We start from the raw sequence: 6,936 nt of genomic DNA, 5'->3' as shown, positions 1-6,936 counted from the left end.
TTGTATTCTATTGGTTAAGCTTGTTTCTGAAGTCTCTGTTCGTTTACCCAGATTTTCCATAGCCAGCCGGCCCTCGGTTTGTGATTTCTTCATTGACTCCATTTCAGTTTTCAAATCTTGAACTGTTTCTATTACCTGTTTGATTGTTTTTTCTTGGTTTCCCATAATTTCATTTACGGATTTACTCATTTCTTCAAACTTTTTGGTATATTTCTCTTCCAATTCATTACTCATTTCCTCAATTTTTTTGTTATACTTATCTTCCATTTCTTTACGGCAGATTTTCACCTCCTGTTTAATTTCCTCTATTATTTTCATAAAGAAGCGCTTAGAGTCGATTTCTTCTATTTCTTCTGGAGTAGGGTGTTCAATTCTTCTAGTTTCGAGCTCCCTGGATTCTGGCGATGTCATGTTGCCTTTCAGGTTGTTGGAGGAATTCTTGCATTGGCGCCTGCCCATCTCCCCCACTCTGGATGAAACTCCTCAGCACTTTCTGGATAGAACTCCTCAGCCCTCTCTGGGAAGAACTCCTCAGCAGGGCAACAGGGCTAGCTGGTCTTCCCAGGACCCAGGAGACAAAGGGCCCGCAGCAGTGGGGGGAGGGGAGGGGTCCCTTGGAACACCGAAGACCCTGCCGCAGAAGCTGAGGGGGGAAGGGCTGTCCTCCCTTCCCGGAGAGGCAGACAGGCTGCCCAGGCTAGCACCCACTCACCTCTCTGGGAAGAACTGCTCAGCAGGGCAACAGGGCTAGCTGGTCTTCCCAGGACCCAGGAGACAAAGGGCCCGCAGCAGTGGGGGGAGGGGAGGGGTCCCTTGGAACACCGAAGACCCTGCCGCAGAAGCTGAGGGGGGAAGGGCTGTCCTCCCTTCCCGGAGAGGCAGACAGGCTGCCCAGGCTAGCACCCACTCACCTCTCTGGGAAGAACTGCTCAGCAGGGCAACAGGGCTAGCTGGTCTTCCCAGGACTCAGGAGACAAAGGGCCCGCAGCAGTGGGGGGAGGGGAGGGTCTCTTGGAACACCGAAGACCCTGCCGCAGAAGCTGAGGGGGGCAGGGCTGTGCTCCCTTCCCGGAGAGGCAGGCAGGCTGCCCAGGCTAGCACCCACTCACCTCTCTGGGAAGAACTGCTCAGCAGGGCAACAGGGCTAGCTGGTCTTCCCAGGACTCAGGAGACAAAGGGCCCGCAGCAGTGGGGGCCTTGGTGAAACTTTAAAAAAATAACTTTTTATTTATGTATATGTGTGAATGCATGTGCTCTCTCTCTCTCTCTCTCTCTCTCTCTCTCTCTCTCTCTCTCTCTTTCTCTGTGTGTGTGTGTGTGTGTATTGTGTGCATGCATGTGTGTGTCGCCACAGAAGCTGTAATACTGTGTCAGATCTCCTGGTGCTGGGACACTACACAACAGACAGCTGTGAGCCACTCATTGTGGGTGCTGGGAATCAAACTCAGGTTCTCTGGAAGATCAAGCAGTGCTCTTTACTCTTGAACTTTATCTCCAGGCTCTTTGATAAAATTTCTAAGATAAGCTTTGGTTAATAATTTTCCTAAGTGTGGAGCTTGTGTTGTAGAGCATCTGCAGTATAGCATCTTATGTTCCTGTGCAGTAGGGGGGGCAGATGTGGAGCACTAATGAGTTATTTCTACCACAAGTACTCTTGATCCCATGTCTTATTCTGAAAAATGAGAATGCCACTATATTGGATGACCCTCACAACAACCTGAGAGGTGGTGTCACAACGTTTTCACCTTGAAGAATATGGGATGGAGGCCATTGGTAAATATTTTTCCCCATGTCTCAAGGGGAAACTGGATAATTTCTTCTAGTGAGTATTAGTAACTAGACAGGCAGACTTTATCAGGCTAGGATTTGTTGTCAGGAGAGAGGAGAAAGTGAGGAAAGAACAAAAGGGTGGGGATGAGGAAGAAGAAATGACATGAACTGGTCCATAGAGAAGGGTTAAGAGGAGCCATAATGTCTTACAGAAATGAAGAAGCCAGAAGAAGGAAGTTTGGGGCAATAAAACCACAGCCTTACTCCAGGAAGGAGACCAGCATCCTTCTGCAGAACAGATTTTCTCAGAGTTGTCACACTGAATACATTACCCCTCTTTGTTTTTCACTACTACTTCTGTCCTTCTATTTGTTCTATTGAGAACAAGTGCTTGAACTTGGATTGCGAGGGGTTTTGGGGTCCTGACTGCCAGCCCAATAACTCTGGGGACAAACAAGTGTGATTTGGTAAGAAAAAAGCAAGTAAATGAGAAAGGAGCAGTTGGTGAAGCCCTCACACTGAGCCCTGATAACCTATTTTTTCCTTTCTTATTCCTCTTCATCCCTCCAGGCTCATGTCTAGAATGAAGTGTTTTCCTTGAAACACCGACGTGTATCTTCTTCAGAACACCTTCAGGGTTTGGAGGATTCTGGCCATGGTAAGGACCACACAGTACTGTGTAGATGCATGACAGGATGGAGGGGAAGGAGGCCCTGTGGCGTTCCTCTGAGATGGAAGGACCAGCCCTCAGCCTCCCTCACCTGAGGGGTTTATATCCTGACTTATTAAAACGAACACCATTAAGTCATATGTCCATGGACCTGGGAAAGAACTCCTTTCTATTTAAAGTGTCAACAGTCTTGTTCCCACCACTGCCTGTGCCCCAGACCTAAGAATATGAAGACCAAGCTCCTGAGGTGGTCAGTTCCTCTTCCTGTGGGGCTTTTAGTGCCTTCCTCTCTGGGAACACAAGGCCAACAAAGGCCACACCCTGCGTGTCTGTTCATCAGACTGCCTGAACAACAGTAGTTAGAGAGAGAAGATACCATGGCTCTCACCCTTATGGTCCTGTTCAGCCTCAGTGAGATGTGAAAAGGGGAAAGATTCACCTAAGTCAAGGAGAGTCCAAGACAGGACCTGGAGTGTGAGGAGAATCCAAGGGCGCAGGAGCCTCTTGGTTGGAGGGGAGCTCCTCAGCTTTCAGGATGAACTTCTCACAGGACAATCTCTTTCAGGGCTGAGTCTGGGCTACAAGAAAGCAGTGTTGGTTGGTGAGTGTATTCCCAGCTGTCCCAGATGCCTCCACTGTACTTGGGACAATGTGTCATACCAGGTAGAGGGGATGGGAAACAGTAGATGTGGGCTGAAATTTGGGAAGACTGGACAGTTCTGAGCTTGCAAACAATGATCTGAGAAATGAGCGTCCTAGTAACTAGCTTCTGGCTTCTTTTCTGGGACACGCTCTGTGTCCACCATCTGGGCTGAACCAGATTCTGTGATCACTTGGGGGACAACTATGAGCATCTGGTGTTAGAGTACCTTTGAGGCTCTTGAGTATCATCTGGAAAGAGAAGGAAGCCCATCATCCTTTTACAGACAGACTTCATTGGAGCACAAAAACAAGGTGACTTTCACTATTTCATTTTTATCAGATCATCAGGCAGGGTGTTCTCATTGTTACTAACTGAGCCGTGCTAGCTGTTCAGAGCACAGTGAGCCCCTGGAGCTGGTGGTGACAGGTAAGGGGACACTCATGGATCTCAGTTCCCAGATCTGCCATTTAGAAGGGGTATTCTGGCAGGAATGTTTTTTCTCACAGCCCAGTTCAAGGGGAAGAATTTGTGAGTCAGTTTGTCAGTTTACACATTCTGGCCGCCTTCTGCTTCTCTTCCTCCTCCTTTTTCCTCCTCCTTCCTTCTCCTTCTTCTCCTCCTCCTCCTTCTGCCTCTCCCTCCCCCTCATCTTTTTATTCTCATGCTTTTTGTCTTTTTAGTCATGGTCTCTCTATTATACAGCTTCAGCTGTCCTGGAACTTGCCATATAGACCAGGCTAGCTTTGAAGGTACAGTTCCACCTGCTTCAGCCTCCTGAGTGCTGGGATTAAAGGCTTGTGCCATCACACCTCGCTGCCTTCTTCTCTTGTTGGATACTACAGAAAACCCACCATCTCAGTTTTTCCCAGTTCTGAAGAAACCTCAGGAGGGAAGATGACAATTCAGTGTGATTCTTCACTGGGATATGATAGTTTATTTTGACTGAGGAAGGAGAACACAGACTATCCAGGACTATACATGCACAACAGGTACCCACTGAACAGTTCCAGGCCCTGTTCTCTGTGGGTTCTGTGACCTTTGGCAGAAATGGACGTGCAAATGCTATGGCAATTACAAGATCAATCCATATGTGTGGTCAGAATCTAGTAACCCTTTGAAGCTCCTGGTGTCAGGTGAGGAAGCTCCGTGATTGACACAATAATTTTTGAGGTTTCCTCCATACATTTCCATGAGTCTTACTTTTAAAGAAACTAAAATGGGATGTGGCTAAATGAGGCCACAGAAAACACACACACACACACACACACACACACACACACACACACACACACACACACAGCAGCCGGGGGGAGGGGGGAGGAAGAAAGGAAGGGAGAAAGTATTTTTTTAAATTGTAAGACAGGGTCTCTCTATGTATCTCTGGCTGGAGATGGAGGAGGAGTGGATGGGGGTGTAGAAGGGGGGTAAGGGGAGGGAACAGGTGTAGAAGAGAGAGGGGAACTGTGGTGGATATGCAAAATAAACAAATAAAAAAGAACACTGGTTGCTCTCCCAGAGGACCCAGTTTTATTCCCAACACTCACATGATGTCTCTCAACTGTCTGTAACTTCAGTTCCAGGGGATCCAACATCCTCATACAGACATACACGCAGGCAAAGCACCAATGCACATAAAATAAATGATAGTCTATCTTAAGTCATAAAAATAAGACATAAGAGGTCCTCAGGGGAACATTGCATTTCATCAGGATAAATATGCTCTTCTGCTTCTTTATTTCCTGGGAACAGTTCAGCCCATTACAGAACAAGTCAGACACTGAAACACCTGACCAAGAAGAAGCCTTAGATATGGAAATAGATAGATACAGAAGGTACAGTCTTGTCCATAGGAGGCATGTGCCCTGTGTGAGCATACATGTTTCCTCTGACCTTCCTTTGTTGTAATTTCTTTGTACAGTTCCCAGGATCACAGGGTGGAGAATCTCATCCAGATCACTTTTGCTGTTTTGGTTCTGGTGACCCTTGGAATTCTGCTTTTTTAGGTCTCACATAGCCAGAGAAGGAAATGAGACCTTAACGGTTATATTTAGACAGAAAAAGGGAACTCACACACTGGAGAGGGGAAGTGAGGATAACCTAACAGAGGACTATGAATAAAGTACACTGATAAAAACTATTATTTTGAAACCTGTCCTCTTGTATGGACAAATATTTAACAAAATTAGTAAAATAAATAAATTCAAAATGGAGCTACCTAAAAGTTTTGTACTTTCTATCTAGGTTCTTATGCAAACATACTGATGTCAAGATTGCAAGCGTGCTCATGTTTGTGAAATTCGTACCTACAATCACCAAGTAATGGCAGCAGCCTAAATAGATGTCAGCACATGAACTTATTAACAGATAAAACTGGAGAGCATTTCACCTCAAGACCCATTTCCATCAGTGCAGAGTGTCAACAAAGTGCAGAATGCCTTTCTTTGTGCCTTCTCCTGTTGGGAGTTAATAGCAAAAAGCCCTGTTATTTTCAGCAGAACATTTGATCTGACCCATCCATTTCTAACTGAGTCACATTAAGTAGGTGGAAATCCAAAAACAAACAGTCAGAAAATGAAAGAGTGAAAATGGGCTTATTGTACACAGCAAATGAGGAGAGCAAGTGGTTTTTGAAGAAAGGAGGCATAGGATTTTATGCAGGGAGCCCATATATTCTCATGTCAAAAACAACTTTAGGAGTATGAAACTTCTTTATGTAAGGACAGAATATAAGAAAAGAAGATTGTACATATATTTTGGGCAGCCCAAGAAGATCATGGAATGGAACATATGACTCAAAATCTGCAACAGTCATCATAAGCTCTTTGGGACATAGTCACCTTGCAGCACAATAATAATGGAAGACAGCCTACATGTAGACATGCTCAGTGTGTGTCATTAATATGGTCTCTGTCAACCTGGAAACAACCTAGATGCCCCTCAACTAAATAATGGATAAAGAAGCTGTGCTATATTTGCACAATGGAGTACCACACAACAGTAAAAAATAACGACATCTTGAAATTTGCAGACAAATGGATGGATCTAGAAAAAATCAGACCAAGAAAGACAAATATCATATGTACTCACTCATAAGTGGCTTTTAGACATAAAGCAAAGGAAAACCAACCTACAGTCCATAACCCCAGGAGATCTAGACAACAAAGAGGACCCTAAGAGAGACATACATGGATCTACATATGAAGGAGAAAAAGACAAGATCTCCTGAGTAAATTGGGAGGTGGGGTTACAGGAGAGCGTAGAAGGGAAGAGGGGAGGAAAAGAGAGGAGTGGAGAAAAATGTATAGCTCAATAAAAACAATAAAAAATGTGGTCTCTGTCAAAAAGAGAAACACCTCTAAGCAAGCTTACTTGGCATGAACCATACATTCATAGCAGACAGGAAACTGGGGATTCTCAGACCATATTATGAAAGAGAGGCAGGAGAGACTTTGGGCATGCTCAACAATCTCAAAAATTTACCTTTGTGCAGGAAAGACACTTTGAAGGTACTTTAATACAGAAGCTTTCTTGCAATAGTGTCCGACTCATTCAGTGGTTAACAACAGTGTAAAAATTCACTTTGCGTAAAGTAAATAAGTTCTAGAAATACATTGTATGGTTGGCAAAAGGGTTTAGTGTTATTAGACAACTGCAATCATAGTTGGTCGTACATACATAGTACCATCTTACTCAAGGCACTGAAGTCAAAGTGTCTCGTTAGGTCATGAGTTCAAACCCAGCATGAACAACTAAGTGAGACCCCATTTCATAGAATATTTTCCTAGAGAGTAGATATCAACATCTTGTTATTTGTTACTTGTTTCTTTTAAAGATTTATTTATTTATGCACTCT

The 6,936-nt window shown here is 44.7% G+C and overlaps 1 long non-coding RNA gene across 1 annotated transcript; it reads left to right on the top strand.

Moving 5' to 3' along the window:
* The first annotated feature begins 2,758 nt into the window (after nt 1-2,758).
* Nucleotides 2,759-6,411, top strand: LOC148123472 (uncharacterized). The gene is made up of 3 exons (XR_015738728.1): nt 2,759-3,041; nt 3,261-3,394; nt 5,325-6,411. It is a non-coding gene; the product is annotated as an uncharacterized LOC148123472 (long non-coding RNA).
* Nucleotides 6,412-6,936: the final 525 nt, after the last annotated feature.

Source organism: Myodes glareolus, chromosome 1 (assembly GCF_982192425.1).
Source record: "Myodes glareolus chromosome 1, mMyoGla1.1, whole genome shotgun sequence".
NCBI lineage: Eukaryota > Metazoa > Chordata > Mammalia > Rodentia > Cricetidae > Myodes > Myodes glareolus.
Note: the sequence above shows the minus strand (reverse complement) of the source record. Positions and strands in the feature narration are given on the sequence as shown.